The sequence below is a fragment of the Anabrus simplex genome, chromosome 3, assembly GCF_040414725.1.
Source record: "Anabrus simplex isolate iqAnaSimp1 chromosome 3, ASM4041472v1, whole genome shotgun sequence".
NCBI lineage: Eukaryota > Metazoa > Arthropoda > Insecta > Orthoptera > Tettigoniidae > Anabrus > Anabrus simplex.
The window spans coordinates 451,534,573-451,553,057 of NC_090267.1; the positions used below are offsets into that span (position 1 = coordinate 451,534,573).

General features: G+C 40.0%; 1 protein-coding gene across 1 annotated transcript in view; it reads right to left on the reverse strand.

Moving 5' to 3' along the window:
- The window catches only part of LOC136866853 (dynein axonemal heavy chain 1), a 1,878,455-nt gene that overhangs the window by 1,814,418 nt on the left and 45,552 nt on the right, over window positions 1-18,485 (reverse strand). The gene's annotated exons all lie outside the window — the stretch shown is intronic.

Below are 18,485 nucleotides of genomic sequence, written 5' to 3' on the forward strand. Positions count from 1 at the left end.
AGGATGGAAAAGAGTGAAAAACTGGTTGAATGCCTTTAATGAGGCTACTTATATTTCAGAACGTGAAGATATTACAGACCTGAAAATTGGTATTTGGTATCTACTTTAAAAATAAAGAAACAGGTATTTTTTCATTTTTGAAAAATCCAAATAATGGGGGGTGAAAAGAGGGGTGAATTTTTAAAATGAGTGTGTTTACATCTTAAAACCTTCAAAGTTTACGGATATAAAAATTGGTATTTAAAATCTCCTTTAAAATAAAGGAAAACGTATTTTTTTTGTTTTCTGTAAATCCCAACAGGAGGGGTGTAAAAGGGTGAATAATGGGTTGAATGCCTTTAATGAGGATACATATATATCAGAAACTGAAGATATTACAGAACTGAAAATTGGTATTTGGGATCTACTTTAAAAATAAAGAAACACGCATTTTTTGTTTTCGGAAAATCCAATTAATGGCGGTTAAACAGGAGTGACAAATTGGGGTGAATTTTTTGAAAGACCATATCTACAGAATATCTGAGAAACGTAAAATGTTATAGACGTAAAAAGTGGGTATTTGGAATCTCCTGTAAAAGTAAAGAAACATAGGTGATTTGTTTTTGGAAACTCCACTTAAGGGGAACTAAAAATGGGTGAAAATTTAAAATGATAATTTCTACAGTATATCTCAAAAACTTAACATGTTACAGATGTGAAAAATGGTACTTTTTATCTCTATTAAAAATAAAGAAACGTGTATTTTTACTTTCCGGAAATACCACTTGGGTGGAGGGGGGTTAAAAGTGACTGAAAATGGTGTTGAATTAATTAATTAGGCTACTGATATCTCAAAAGTGAAGATGTTACAGGCGTGAAATTTGATATTTGGAATCTGCTTTAAAAGTAAAGAAACACGTATTCTCGGAAAATCCAATGAAGGGGGGGGGGGGGGTGAAAGAATTGAAAAATTAATAGACTTAATTGTATGAGAATACATACATCTAATAAAAACTAAAGTTGTTACAGACGTGAAAACTGGTATTTGGATCTCCTTTAAAACAAAGAAAAACGCGTTTTGGGGGGAGCGTGAAATCATCTAGGGGGTGGGAGTAAAAATGATTTGAATGCCTTTCATGAGGACACATAAATCAAAAACTGGGGGGGGGGGGGAGTGTGATAGGAAGTGAAAAAAATGAATTATTTTTATGGGGATACTTAGGCTATATCTCAAAACTGAAGGTAATAGACGCGAACATTGGTGTTTGGAATCTCTAAACGTAAAGAAACACGCCTTCTTTTTTAGGGGGGGGGGGTAATAAACTTAACGGCGGTGGAGTGTAAATGGAGGTGAGACCAATTGATTTTACTGTTCATAATGTACTTATAAGGAGCCTCCGTTGCTCAGGCGGCAGCGCGCCGGCCTTTCACAGCTGGGTTCCGTGGTTCAAATCCCGGTCACTCCATGTGACATTCGTGCTGGACAAAACTGAGGCTGGACAGGAGGCCGGATACTTCGGTTTTCCCTGTCATCATTCATTCCAGCAACACTGTCCAATATTTCATTTCATTTGTCATTTATCGATCATTGCCCCAGAGGAGTGCTTCGGCAGCCGACACAATTCCTATTGTCGCCGATAGATGGGGCTTTATTCATTCCATTCCTGATCCTGTCGAATGACTGGAAACAGGCTGTAGATTTTCGATGTACTTATTCTGATCATAAACCGATCATTTTTAATCTTTCCTGGGTTCGTTTTCGACAGCCATCTTTTCCTTCGGAGAACGTTCTTAGATTACAGTAGATTCTCCTGGCATATAAATGAAACTTTAAACACATTTGAAATAAACGATAGGAATGAGATTGACCGTCCAATTGTTCACCTCTATAATAAGGTCAATAATGCATGGAAGTACGTCAATCGCATCGCCAGTAATCCCGCACACTTGCCTCCGCGCGACAATGGTGCTGGTCACATTGTCAACAATGACAATGGCAGCAGATGTAATTTACTGCCAAGTAGCGGTCTTGCATCTTGCTGTGGGGTCCAGAACATCTATGATAATAATAATAATAATAATAATAATAATAATAATAATAATAATAATAATAATAATAATAATAATAATAATAATAATAATAATAATGTTCTGGACCGTCGTCAAATGTGCGCACTACGCTGGAAACTGGTCCTGGACAGGTAATGACTAAGAATGCAGTTCGGCTGCGGGTTCAGTACCACCAACGCACTACGCTGGAAACGGGTCCTGGACAGGTAATGACTAAGAATGCAGTTCGGCCGCGGGTTCAGTACCACCAAGGCATCCAAGACGACACCACGCCGGATCTCCTGAAGGATTTGATCCATATTTAAAATGCTTATAGGAAAAGATGGCAAAGATTTAGGGACCCAACTGACCGGGTGGAATACCTGGATCTAGCCCGGGAAGTACGAAATCGATTGCTGAAAAGAAAGATTGAAAAATGGGAGGAAACTTGCCGTAATCTATTAGAAAACGAGTCAGGACGCGAATTTTGGCGGATTCTCGCAGAAAACGAGTCAGATCGCGAATTTCGGCGTATTATATATCTAAAACAATAAGCATTCAATTACAAATTTCAGTATAATACCGCAGCGAAGCACGGATGTACTCATTTCTGATTTGTTTCGTCTTCGATTGATGGCATTTATATCAATACGACGGTTACTTACACCTTCTGCCACACAGTAAACTTCTTCATGAACCTCAAGCAGTTTTACGAAACAATTTAAGCCGCAAATCACTCACTGTTGTCCGATTGCGAGTGTACGGAGGAATACTCTTCATTCGCATTTTCTGATGTGTTGATAATTATTTCGTCCATGGATATTTCCATGACAGCATCGCCCCTCCAGTAATCATCTTCAAGTCCTTGGACGTGTTTTCAGTGCCTCCCCGAATCCATGGGAGTGATGGAAGAAAATCCATCGACAGTGTGCTTTAGTACTTTGGCAGCTGTTATCTTTCCCGTAATGTTGCGTTCTCTAAAAATCCACTTTATTTTCGCCCGCGATAGTCCTATGGTGTTTAAATCGCAATTATATGGAGGAAGATTAATGACTGCGTGACTTTCTGCGGTTGCCATTACGTCAACATCATGAACTTTCTGTGAGGGTTTGTTCGCGATTACCAACTGATTGAGTGTTTCTACTTCTGATGGGCCTGGAAGAGTCTGGGCCATTTTACGCTTTTATGAGAATCGTTTCGTATGTAAAAGCTGTATCCTATAAAAAGCAGGAAAATATGGTCAGCCTAAAAATATTAATGAATATTGATTTAATGGGAGTTGTTGCTCAGAATAGTAATATTCTATAAATCAAATATCTTGTTCTTCTCCTTCTTCTTCTTGATCTGTAAATCTCAATACAACGTCTGATGGCTGCTTCTGCTAAATACCATGAACTTGGTTTCTGTGGTGTTGAAGTTTAGATCACATCTTAATCCACTGAGATGGGATCTTACTATCCGAGTGATATGAGATATTGAATTCAATTCTATAATACCTACTAAGATAATAAATAGTTGGAAAGTCGAGAATGAATGAATAAATAAATTAATTGTTTAATTAATAAATTAATAAACACGTAGCAGGTCCCTTTCTCTGCTTGAGGTATCAGCTCAATGGCTAAATGGTTAGCGTGCTAGCCTTTGGCCCAGGGGTCTCCGGTTCGATCCCCGGCAGGGTCAGGCATTTTAACCATAAATGGTTGATTCCGCTGGCACGGGGGCTGGGTGTATGTGTCGTCTTCATCATAATTTTATCCTCATCACGACGCATCTATGGGCGTCAAATCGAAAGACCTGCATCTAGCGAACCGAACTTGTCCTCTGACACTCCCGGCACTAAAAGTCATTTCATTTCTGCTTGTGGTATTCTACATACGAACTGAGACAATACTTTACGCTGCGCTGCTTGTACTGTTGTAGTGGCTGTCGCAGTTGCAACTGTCAGCTCCGATTACGAAGTTTACGGAGCTGTGTCGATCTGGCACAAGGGAACCTAGGGCTCAAGAAAAAGTGGGGTAATTAATTAATTAATTAATTTCGTGTGGCTATTTCTGGCCGGGTGCAGCCCTTGTGAGGTAGACCCTCCGATGAGGGTGGGCGACATCTGCCATGTGTAGGTAACTGCATGTTGTTGTGGCGGAGGATAGTGTTGTGTGTGGTGTGTGAGTTGTAGGGATGTTGGGATGTTGGGGACAGCACAAACACCCAGCCCTCGGGCCATTGGAATTAACCAATGAAGGTTACAATTTCCGACCGGCCGGGAATCGAACCCGGGACCCTCTGAACTGAAGGCCAGTACGCTGACCATTCTGCCAACGAGTCGGACAAAAAGTGGGGTGAATTTGTATGATTGAAGTAATCATGGAGCATTAAGGCACCGTGCGACGGAAACTAGATAATCAACCGTTAATCAACGTCCAACCTAGGAGGGTGAAGCCATCATTACGATATGACACTTATTTTATTTTTATAGTTTTTTGTAGTTTATATTATATTTTATTTTCTCTTTTTCTGGAGTGTGTTTATTAACGTTTAATACTTTAAATAAGCTTATAGAGAATGACATGATCATTATGCGAAATTTAAATCAGACCTAATAATTGGAATTGACGATAGTTTCACCTGGATAATTTCAGTAAAATAATTTTGGGCAGAATTAAGTCTTCTAAATATAATCGGAATATTGGAATCGCTAACGTAGGCCTATAATTTTGGAAAGAGTTATATCTTCTATAACGTAATTCTATGCTGAAATTGATGCATAATTGTATTATAGATGATGATGATGATGATGATTATGATGATGATGATCATGATGATGATGATGATTGTTGTTTAAAGAGACCTAAAATCTAAGATCATCGGCCCCTAATGGTACAAGATGGATGATAATTAAAATTTTAAAATGTATCCACATCGTCGCCATAAGACCTATCTGTGTCGGTGCGACGTAAAGCCACTAGCAAAAAAAAAAATGTATCCACTGAGTAGAGATTAAAATAAATAGTGATGAAAAATGATTATGAGATTGAAACAATCAGTGGATCTAATTCGCAATGCCTTATTTTCTAAAATTATAGAAAATACAGGTGACAATGGAATAAATCATTACCTGGAAGTACAGATATATATATATAATTCATGTTAGAAGTTAAAATAGCATTGAAAGAAGCGAAAACGAACTAAAATAGTCAATGGGATAAAAGCACAGTTAACACAAATATACTAAGACCAAGGGCATTATTACACACGAAAAAAAGACCACCATCCCTCATAAAACGGATGACGAGGTCTGCTGACTGCTCGTCATCTCGCAGGATGAGGGAGATGGTACTCGGGAATTTTAGCCTACGGTGCTGATCGACCAGGTCCACGCACTCCGTTAGGATGTGTACCACGGTAAGATGATCGCCGCAAGTACACATCGGATGGGGTTTTATTTTCAGTAAATAGGAGTGCGTTACTATACCGTGGCCGATCCGAAGATAGCATAATACCACTGCTTCCCACCGAGAAGCCCGAAGAGAAGTCCTCCATTCCTTCGTTGTACCTTTTTTCGCTCTCAGCTTATTTGGAAGTGGAATGACCTGCCACTCCATTTCCCAATGAGACATAACCCCGCTGTGGTGGATGCTATTCAGTTTCGTAAGGACGCTTTGCCTTGCTGATCCATATGCTCCACTGCAGTAGTCTAACCTGGATAAAATATGTGCCCTATAAAATCGTAGGAGCACCGTGCGGTCATCCCCTCAATTACTGCTGCTAAGAAACTTCAAGATATTTATTTAACTTCTTGGTGCATTGCACTTTTAACTGCCTCACACGTGGCTCTTACGATAATTTGCTCTCTAAAAGGAGCCCAATAAATCGATGTCAACTATGGGAAGAGGGACATTTCCTAAATAAAGATCAGGATGCGAGTGAAGAGTGCACTGCCGGTAAAAGTGGTCAACAGAGGACTTTGCGATTGGAAACCGAAAACCATGTTCTAAAGTCCACTGTTCCACTCTCCTAACAGCTTGCTGTAATTGTCGCTCTGCGACTGCCATATTATGCGAGCTATAATGCAGAGCAAAATTGTCCACATATTGTGACGGTATTACTGCTGAACCAGCAGCAGCGACAATGCCGTTTATGGCAATCGCAAACAGAGTGACACTAAGAACCGATCTCTGTGGGGCTCCATTTTTTTGAACGTGGTATTGCGAATATGCCCTCCCTACTCGGACACGGAATAGACGGACGGACAAAAAATTCGCAATAAATACCAGCAAGCTACGTCGGAATCTACACTGATGCAGGACTGATAAGATACCATATCGCCATAATTGTATTATTTAGGGTTTGATTATAGTGAAATGTTATTAAGATTAGCCTCGTGTCCTTTGAGAAACATTTCCATATTTTATTACTATGGGGGGAATTATATGTTTACTAGATGTTTACTAGCTGTTACCCATGGCCTTACTCACATATATTTCGTAATTTGATAAAAATAATCGTTCCTGGGTACTGCATTAAGACATTAACTGAAAATCCATAAAGTATTAAAAACGTACCGAAAAACTGAGTTTCACTTACCCCAGTACCTCTTTGTAAACCACGCTTGTCTTATTGCATTTCGGGGCTAAGATGACCAAACTACTGGCAGAGCTAACTCTGGAACATGCGACATAGAACTGTACGTGTGACAATCAGTGCTCTCTTAAGTCGAAAACAAACAAAACGTGTTTCTTCAATTTTTAAGAGAGATTCTAAATATCAATAATCACGTCTGTAACATGTTAAGTGTTTGAGACATCGTCGTTGCCGGGACAAAACCTTCCTATGTGATAATAATTTTGGAGACATACTGACCCGCAACACATATTTCATGAAGAGCGAGAACGCATTGATGATATTCACACAATATTGCACTTTAGATGACAGAACCTTACCGGGCAAAGTTCTAAGCTAAAATACTTCACATAGGAGGTTTGGTCCTGGCAGCGACGATATACTGTAGATATACTCATTTTAAAAATTCACCCGCTTTTCCAATTCTTATCATCCCCTTAAGTGGATTTTCCGAAAACAAAAAATGGCGTGTTTCTTTATTTTTAAAGGAGATTCCAAATGAAAATTTTCACGCCTGAAGTATCATAAAAAAAATTAACTAATTCATTTTTTCAACTCCGGCCCCACCTTTACGTGGATTTTCCGATTGCAAAAAATACGTGTTTCTTTATTTTTTAGATTCCAAACTCTAAAAAACATCCCCACGCTAATGCTGTGTTTTGGTTCCGGCCCACCGACCGGAAACGAATGAATGGGTATAACAGCACATGTGGAAATTCACACCACTATCACACAGATTATCGAACAGACTTTCCATCCACCAAGTGGTATATATTTTGGCGTATGTAGTTGTTCCTAAAAGGTGCTAGGATTGGGAATAGAGTTGCTGTATATGAACTTTCAGGATTTATATTCTTCTACAATCGAAGTGGAAGCCCACAAATTATTACTTGCTGCATGTCCACTACTCATAACTGGGCTCGTGAGGCTGTGTGAACCCCGTTACAAACCTCCAATAGTCTTATACTGAAGGCAGAGATGATAACAGAACCATCACCAGTTGGACGGTAAACTACTGGCTTAACTCACTGACCACAGCAGAGGTTTCATAATCCCTTAAACTTTGTTGTAAAATATCACCATAAGCTCCTAATACCCTTTACTTAGGTCAAAGTTGCTAAAGCTCACTTGATACTCAACTCGAGACACGCTTCTTACAGTTCAAGTTCACTACGGGTGACATAAAAAACAGGAAGAGTGGTGGTGGTGATTATTGTTTTAAAAGGAAGGAGAACTAGGCAACCATCCTTACAGTAATCAGAGAGAGAAGGGAATTAAAAGGGCCCAAAACGTCGAAAAACGAAGGTATCGGCCGAAGAAAGGCAATGGCCACGAAGGGCGTGAAAATGGAAGATTCCCTAGGCATCCATACGTAATACCGTCGGGGTCGGAAAACAACAAGAGTTGACCAAGGGAGGTCGATTAGGATAGATGAAAGTGAAAAGCCTGGCACGAGTAAGTGAGTGGAAGCAATGGCAGGACTCAGCTAAGAGCCCCGTGGTCATCATCCCACGCTGCCAGGTTCACAGCCACTAGGGCCCATTTTAGTCGCCTCTTACGACAGGCACGGGTTACCGTGGGTGCTATTCTATCGCCCCCAACCACAGGGGAGAAAGCAGAAAGAAGACTTTAACGTATATCTTAGTCACCTATGTACACCGAAAACAAGTTTGCTAAAAGTAATTTTACTGGTTTTAGATCCAATTAGCTATATATTTGACGGTTTTCTTAGACGCTGAGCGCCGGAATTTAGTCCAGCAGATATTTCCTTACGTGACAGTAAATCTACCGACACGAGGCCCGCGAATTTCAGTAGCCTACCTTCAAATACCACGGGACGGAGTTGGGATCGAATGCATCAACTTAGGCTAAGAAGGCCAGTGCTTATACTCTCTGAACTACATAGCCCGGCTAATTTATAATAATGGGTACTATTAACTATTACATGGTAAAGAATTTTTAAAAAATTAACTACGCCCTGAGGACAAATAATCTGATCACCATGTTCCTTAAAACACACATCACATCATCACACCAAACCTATTAGCATAGCCGCACATTCAGTGACACCGTTCCGAACGAGTTGGCCGCACGGTTAACTTGAATCCGAGAGTTAGTGGGTTCGAATCCCACCGTCGACAGCCCTGAAGATGGTTTCCCATGTTTTCTTATTTTCAAACCAGGCAAATGCTGGGACTGTATCTTAATTAAGGCCATGGACGCTACCCTCCCAATCCTAGCCTTTTCCCATCCTTCCATCGCCGAAAAAACTTCGATGTGTTAGTGCGACGTTAAACAATTGGCTAAAAAGTACACCGTAAATATACTGGATTAAATTACGCCTAGTCTAGTGACAAGATTCTCCAATGCACAATGTTGGCACAATAATATGCTGCAAATATCACTGGGGAACTGTCGTCTTCCATGGGGCAACATGTAGTGAAATCTGTAATTCAGGCGAAGAGTTAGTTACTAGAATGAACTTCAGCGTAAATCCCCGTGAAATTCAATGTCCTTGTAAACAGTATTTCGATGTAACAGTACCTCGACTCCTCCCCCAGACTTCGACTCAATCCACGGGTTTCAAATTTAATTTCCATAATAAGGATACCATGATGCAACGTTATATTAGGCCCTTTCGCGAACCCAGAAAAAAAAAGGCGTTAAGGTGTGTTTGTATAAATACTGTTCACAAGGGACAACACTTTCCATTTCACTACCACTGACTGAAATTTTGCCAGCAGCCAGTTTGACGAACAGTGGAAACGGATAATACTGTACTAACAGGCTCACTTACCAGGCATGTCAACGCTAGGTCGCGACAGCAATACAGGTTGTTAGATAGGTCTCTCAATCAATATAATTACATTTGGTTACAATGATGGCCATGTTTTTTTATATTACATAAAGATGAATATCAAATTTCGTCGCTATTTTGAAACCGAAGAAGCTGGATGAATATCAGTCTGTCCGAGTTCTTTGTTTTATCAAGGATTATAATAAAATTCGGAGACTGTTTTACAGGTAACCTTTAATTATGCAGCTTGTCAGATTTCTTCTTCTTTTTATCCTTTTGTTACAACCTCTTTAGTACCTCAGACAGCTTTGTGATGGGTTGGGTTTCTTTCCTGTCCTCCTCCCAGAACATATTTATCATCTCTCACTCTTCTTCTCTCCCGTTATTCAGTATCCTCCTTTTCTTACTCTCCCATTGGTGCTTCTCTATCCCCTTCCTGTAACTTTCTCTGTCATTGAGCTCTGGCATATTCGTGGGTGTATTTTCATCCAGTTCTCTGTCCGTTCCACCATGATCCCCATCTCACTTTCCTCTCGTCCTTCCCTTTGTCTCCCGTACTTTTCTAGTCATTCTCTTCACGTCCATTCTGGTCACGTGTCCAACAAATCTTGGTCTTTTGAGTCTTATTTCTTCGGAGATCGTCCTCATGTTTCGGTACAGTTCATCCCTTGATCTTCGTCCGCATTTTTCCCCTCCTCGTTTTGGTCCCAGTATCTTTCTCAGAATTTTTCTTTCTTTCTCCATGCCCTCCTAGTGTCATCGTCTCTGCCGCGTAAAGTACTGCGTTCCTCGCTGTTGCCTTTTAATTCGAGATTTTCGTCGGTTGACATGTTTCTTTTATTGTATACTTCTCCGGTCGTAAGGTAGGTAGTTCTAATTTCCTTCATTCCCTCTTTTATTCCCTAATCGCTCCTGTTCCTTCCTGTTACATATTCTCAACGGTACTGAATGTTTTCTACCTTCTGCACGGTGCAGTCGCAGGACTGGACAGCCACAAGACGTCCCAAAAAAGTTACTTTTCAGCTCATTGAATGGATAGCACGGTCGAATCTTGTCATATTCCTTGTAATATGAAGATTTCACTGTGTCAGTGGAAACAGAGAATGCTCATAAAACATACACGGGACAGAGGAAGTTGTTTTGTTCATATCTGGAGAGGAATCAATACTGGCAGATGCACTAGTCAGTTTTCCAGAATTCTCCGGTACAAAAGGCACAGCAAGAACGCTCGTCCAAAACATGAGTCACGTATGCTCTTTCTTTACCGTAAAATATACACATCACGTGAAATATAAAATATTGTGTGGAGTCATTATTTTGCATACATTTTTAAGGGATGTTTAAGTAAGATTTTGGTGCTTACCCATATAATTACCTTCTGTTATTGAAACGAATTTAATCAAGCACTTTCATGAGCTGGTCCGATTTTTCGGATGTTCCTCCAGAGCAACAATGCACAATATGCGACTCTGAAAACCAGAGCACGTGTTGAGCACTTACCTCCCGCTCCACACTGACTTCATCACTCGTTGCTGTCCACTATCCATTCCCTTACATATTCATAGCTCTGCTGTTTTTTGTTTTAATTTCTTTAGCGGTAAGTGTGTATTATTTATTTTTTACAATTTGCTTTACGTCGCACCGACACAGATAGATCTTATGGCTACGATGGATAGGAAAAGCCTAGGAGTGGGGAAGAAGCGGCCGTGGCCTTCATTAGGGTAAAGGCCCAGAATTTTCCTGGCGTGAAAATGGGAAATCTAGGAAAACCATCTTCAAGGCTGCCGACAGTGGGGTTCGAACTCACTACCTCCCGGATGGAAACTCGCAGCTTATTTAGGTTTAAGATATCGGCTGTTAAGAGACAGATATCGCTGAGCGTCCTGCAGTAAATTCTATTTTTCACACTTAACTTATTTGCTTTTTATGTTAAGCTAGGTACCCACCCCAGCTTCGCACGGGAGCAATTATGAACTTAAGACGATAAACGAGGAATTATAAGATTTCCTTGTATACGACATTAGTCGTTTTTCATCTAGTAATAAAGATGAAAAAATTTCGTTTCGATGTAACACGCTAAAGGGACACGTAAAGCTGTCCATGAGAGAAACATTCTCCACTGAGATCAACTTCAGCTACGCTAAATGTTTGACCCTGTGCGTTGTTTATTGTCATGCCACAGCAGACCCTTACTGCGAATTGGACTCGTCTGAAATCATCAGGCAAATCTGAATGAATCATAGGAATTTCGATATTAAGACCGCTTCTCCTCTGCCGCAGTCAGTTAAAATATCAGCTTCAATCAAACAACTTTTGCTACAAATCGTGTCCCATTCCATAACTTCGGCGAGTGTAAATTACGTAACAATACAATAGTCACCCCGACTTCCAAAATCAACTTGTGTGATAGCAAGCCGGAAGGATGTAAAGAATTGAGAATTCTGGAAGGTAATGAACAGATTCTTCACTACCGACTGTTGTGTATAATGAGTGATATAGTTGAGCCTGGGCGGCGAATTTGGAGCAAAATTACTCCCTTTGTCTTTGTGAGGTCATCCTGTGATATTAGAGAATCACTTTGTTGGTCAGTTTCTGTGTTACGTGATAAACGCACTTTAACGAATGCAATGCACTACGACATATATCGCTTTCCGTCTCGGCACGATGGGTTATCACAGATTTTATACGGATAACGAAAAATCACAGGAAAACTATTAATTATTGTATCGTAGCATGTTCCAGAGATGCTGGCTGAAGTCTTTGTTGGCTCGCACAGTGGCTCCTAATCTACTCAGACGCTCTGAAGCTGGTCAGAATGGAATTGCAAGAAAAAAATATAAACGACTATATCTCCGCAAGTATAGACGAAAATAACATTATGTAAATTACGTCATCATCTACATTAGTTACTTGAGGGGAATAAATCATTCATTTCGTTAAGGATCAACTAATTTAAAAAGTTGGTTTTAAATTTGACGTTTTCTTCCTGCAAACTTTAATGTAAAAACAGGTATAGTGGGTTATGTGTTAAAGATAGGTATAATTATACTGTAGCGGACTATTTTGTAGAACTGTTTATGCTGAACAATTTTTACCCTCATAGTATAAATGTACCTTTAACGGTTTAGCCAGCGTAGGCGAAGAAGGCGCATGGATGACCGTTTACTCTTCGACTTGCTTAATTTGAATCATTACTCTAATATAAAAAAAAAACTCTTACGGCGAGGTATGTGTTAAAGAGAGATTTATTCTGTAGTGGAGATTTTTGCAGAACATTTTATCCTTAACAATCCTTACCCTCATAGTATAGATGTATCTTTAACGGTTAGGCCAGCATAAGCTAAAAGAAAAGGTGCACGAATGGGCCCTGTTTTCTTCGACTTGCTTCACTGAAATCGTTACTGCTTGGCTTCTTTTGTTCATAGATGAATATTTCTATACATAAACCTTTCTAGAGAAATGCTCGATAGAATGGTTAAAACCGTATCAAAATCCGTCCAGTGGTTCTCGAGTTTAGATGATTCGATTTTATTAGGTTCATGCCTAATCAAAATTTTAGACAGACAGACAGACAGACAGACAGACAGACAGACAGACAGACAGACAGAAAGGATCGAGGACTTTATTTTATACTAAGAACAGACATTCGAAAATACCTACAATTGAGCACATAATAGCAAAATTCTGTAAACAGTTCGGACCTTCAAAATCGCCACTAACATTGCAATTGAAAGGTTCTATGTCCATTTCTAGGAACAACGAATATATAACTTAAAAATTATCATTTGTTTCTTCAATGATTCGATTTTATTAGGTTCATGCCTGACCAAAATTTGTATGGTGTTTTTTCTCTTTGTAGCAGCCTGCAAATGCTGTCAGAAGAATTAAAGAAATAAAAATAACAACAAAAATGTTTTCCTTAGAATTCGTTTTTTTTCTCTCAGATTAGGTATATAAAAGTCAAAAGATGGTCCAGTTCAATCTTCGTCTTTCTGTGTGAACATCGCGAATAAACGGCTCGGCCGACTTGCTTGCAACTCGGCATTTAAGTTGAGGTATAGTCGAAGAATACACTCGACTATACAGGGTCTCTTATAAACCCAGACCGAGCGACACGGTGTTTGTACTCTGCGCTAACCGACTCGATGGCTGAACGGTCAGCGTACTGGCCTTTGGTTCAGAGGGTACCGGGTTCGAGTTCCGGCCGGGTCGGGGATTTTAACCTTAATTGGTTAATTCCAGTGGCACGGGGGCTGGGTGTATATGTTGTCTTCATCATCATTTCATCCTCATCACGACGCGCAGGTCGTCTACGGGAGTCAAGTAGAAAGACCTGCACCTGGCGAGCCGAACCCGTCCTGCGATATCCCGGCACTAAAAGCCATACGACATTTCATTACTCTGCGCTTCAGCAGCTGCCTCAGCCCAACTTACGTCGCGCGGCCACCCTGCTTTCAGCATGTATACAATATTATATAAAATCTTGCCTTATAAAGGATACTCGAAGTGTCAGTTTTCATAATGAGGGACTTCATAAACACCATTCTGCACGCCAATAACGAGAGTGAAATGAAATGGCGTATGGCTTTTAGTGCCGGGAGTGCCCGAGGACATGCTCGCCAGGTGCAGGTCTTTTGATTTGACACCCGTAGGCGACTGCGCGTCATCATGAGGATGAAATGATGATGAAGACAACACATACAGCCAGCCCCTGCCAGCAAAATTAACCAATGATGGTTAAAATTCCCGACCCGGGACCCCTGTAAACAAAGGCCAGCGCGCTAACTACTTAGCCATGGAGCCGGACAATAACGAGAGTTAATGACTGTTCACACGGCTATTAAGCTGAAGATGAAACCAGGCCTTATCCGTAAAGAACACACGCTATGGGTCGATTAAACGATCATTCAATGATTAAGTTACCACTTACAATGTCTCACTCTTGTGGCTGAATGAGCAGGTTCTAAACAATGGGACCGTGTAAACCTGTCCGGACTGATGTGTAACAGCCTTGTAGCTCTGTGTGCACAAGAAACCGAAATCCGTACTTATTGCATTAATTTTGTGAGTGATTTATTCGGTGACTATTCAAGATTCGCACCAATGTCATTTAGCTTTTCCTCTGTCAAAACTGTTCATGTGCACGCATGTTTTTCATTGATCACTGACCCAGTAGTTTCAAATTTATTTACAATTATGTCAATCTGTATTCAGGAAATTCACCAGGAAATTGCTGAACAAATGCATCGCGTCCCCGTCGAGCCGACTGGCACTTAAAACAACTTTCACATACGAAAATACGGTGTTGCAATGATAACTGTCTCACCACGTTAACAGCTGAGATTCAGACTGGCTATTGGTGTTACACGCTCCTTGCAAGGTCAAGAACTATGCGCGCGCCTCCCGTTTAGCTGCTTAGGTCTCCAAGAGTAGAAATGCCGCTGGACGGTCTGGGTTTATAAGAAAGACTAGTGATGGGCTAGCGACGGAATCGAGTAGAATCGAGTAATGTGCTCTTAGAATCGGTATTACTCGACTCCAGACTCGAGTCCAAGCATACTGGTGTCGCTATCTGTGGACATGCCTTAGAACTAAAATCTACTGTACTGGAGTGCACGGCATTCAGGGTCACCCACAGAATATTTTTGTGGTGTGGAGTGCAATATGTTTGCTGCTGATGATTGATGTTGTTCAGTCATCGGTCGTCAATAATTCGATTGTTATGATTATTATTATCATCATCATAGGCACTAAAGGTTGTGACTTACTAACAAACTGTCAGATGTTTAGCTAGAACAGAATGACGTTCTGTCCGCTGATTTGCTGCGTGAACGTACGTCACATTCTGGACGCCTCATCTTAATACCCGACATTATATCTGCCGAAAGTATGATGTACATATAAACTGCTGTAATTTACCTGTTCCCCCGGACGATTGTAGGCTTTGGCGCGGTTAGCAATAGGCTATGGTTACAATGAATCTGTCATACTACCGATCGTATTAGCACATCTACGCCCGTGTATATGCATAATGGCTACATGAGGTATAATTTACCAGTAGCGAAGCAATACAATGTGTGCAGAAATACCGTCTATAGTCTACAAATAGCACATGTTTAAAATACACTAATTACAACATACATACCGTGACAGGAATTTGAAATAATAATAATAATAATAATAATAATAATAATAATAATAATAATAATGTTATAACTGTTACGTCCAAGTACGTACATTTGTATGGTTTTCGGGGATGCCGAGGTACCGCATTTAGTCCCCCGGGAGGTTTTTACGTCCCAATAATTCTGCCGACACTAGGTTGACGTATTTGAGCACCTTCAAATACTACCGGAATAAACCAGTATCGAACCGGCCAAGTTGGGCTATGAAGGCCAGATAAGCTATATTATCAATATTAGAATAGATAGCATATTCAGTGAAGTGTGTGCGAGACGCCGTAAACGGATATTTTCATATCTTCTTATGCGTATTAAGTGGCATTATTATCGTTCTCAAGTAATTATCAAATTTAGGTTATTCCTTTTGCGCATTCAATCAGTTTTTTCATATCGTACCGCGCTGTCCCAATCCCATAAACCCTCAGCGACCGCTTGTACGCATGCTTCATCCATCTACGAGCCGGCGAGTGAGCGAACGTGTGACGTCATGCTATCATCGAGCCTTCGCATGCGAAGCGAGTCCGAGCCTGGACTCGAAAGAATCGAGTACCGCGATTCCAGGCATCACTCGCGCACATCACTAAGAAAGACCCTGTATATTAATTGATTGGTATTCGCTGGAGTAGCAACATTAAGAAGACCAAAAATGTCTTATTTTTCGTTATATCAACTGTATCGTAATGATTAATATCCCTGGCCTGGGGACTGGGTGTTTGTGTCGTCCTTAACGTTCCTTTCCTCACATTCAACACTTTTCACTTTCACAATTTCCAAATACACGTAGGTTCATAACATATGGTGCAAGTAGGGGCAAAAGATCTTTCTAGGCCGATGTCCCGAACAAATAGCAACAACAACAAAAAAACTGTATCAAGAAAATGTACATTACAAAAGTTTTGTCTAATATAATGTCCGATATTTTATGTTTTACGCGCTGTCGTCTAACGGAATATTCACAATTATTGCATTTTCCACAGAATTACTTATACATCCGGAAATGTATGATAGGAACTATTATGATCATTTCTGTCTCATGTATGTTTACCGCATGGGCCATGGTGACAGAGATATTCACGAATTTAGACTTTGAGTACGAAATCCATGAACGCCGAATATCGATATTAAGAATACGAGAAAAGGGAGCCATGAAGTGAGGTGAAATGAAAGTCCCCTGTCTTCGGACGCCCTTACGCAGAGATGTCAACTCTCACACAAAATGCGTGAGTCGCACGCATTCAAACGTCAACAGACTCTCTCACGCAATAAACTTGCAAACTCAGGTATTTGGAGAAAAGGGCAACAAACATCTGCAGATGATACGTGCAAGCCCACAGCAGAGCTATTATGAGGAAGAGCTTTTCTCCACGTGGTTCGTATGAACGCCACAGCTGCCTGGATCTGTCATTTCATTGTTATCATTTACTTGTTGTAGTTTTCAATCGAATTCAGATTCACCTTAAGCATTGATGGCACTCTGTCATCCATTATAAATATCAAACATTCATCGCACAAAATCAGACATTTGAATCTTCAAGTGAGCTTTTAAACACTGCCAAAAATGCTACCAAGTTGTACAACGATGAATACAAATGAACAAATAACACATAGAAACCAGTAAAATAACTAATTTTGTTTTAGTTTATTCAATTAATTATTGAAATGCTGAACTTATGATTTTTTTTTTCTTTGTCCAATATCTACTACGGTTTTTCAAGCTTACCTTTTGTTTAACTCCAGTTTGGTTATGTTTCTTTTGTGATACTTTGTTACCTTAATAATTGAACTATTTTAGTCTTATTTCGTTTACTGTCAACATTGTGGTACATGTGCTTACATGTAGAAGAATAATTATATTATAATTATAATTATATTTGTCAAAAACAGATCAGATGTAAGGCTTTTCAGGCGTTTGCTCTATTAACCAGCGTTTCGTCTTAGGTCTGACACTAGACTCATCAGAATGGGATGTGTCAGACCCTACCCACTGACCACTTATAAGGGCTTCTGATAAGTTCACCTGCATACACCTAAGACGAAATGCTGGTTAATAGAGCAAACGCCTGAAAAGCCTTACATCTGATCTGTTTTTGACAAATATAATAACCTAATATTAATTATAAGAACAAGCTGTATAGTAAAATTCCACTGTTACCAGCCTACATACCACAATCATACAAACTATGATACGTCGCCAATCACACGAGACAATCAGCTGTATTCAACAGGTAAATTCTGCATACAATTTTAATTTTTTTTGTTGAGTTAGAGTTCCTGACAGCAGTTGGAAGTGAACTCCAAAGTCGTGACCCAGCCGCAACGATGGATCTATTATAAATTGAAGAGTGGTTAATGGGAATAGCAAGGGAAATGCCAGATCTAGTGTTACAATTATAGAATGAGGATAATAAATGGAATTCTAAAGAAATATATTTGGGTATAATTTCCTTCAGAGTTCGATAAATTAACGTATGTAAAACTTCCGTCACCTTTCGGGTTTCACCCAGAAAAGAGCTGTGTAGATAGGGGTAATGTGAGCATCATAACTCAAGTTGAAAGCAAATCGAAGACCAGAGTTCAGTGCTCGTTGAAGTTTCGTAGTTTGTTCACGGGTCGCATCAACGAGAAGTCTGATACGGGAGATTATATTTGCATACGGGAGATTATATTTGCATCGTTATAGAGTAAATGTACATAATATATAGCCTTTAACTCATGTATATAGATCACTGTTTATTGCCACACTTTTATTTCCGTTACTTTATTGTGTATTGTGTTCTGTTTATACATTGCTTATGTTTTTTTCAGTTTGTATGTAACTTTTCATTATGACGTTTTCTCATTCATCCAGATAGAAAGACAGA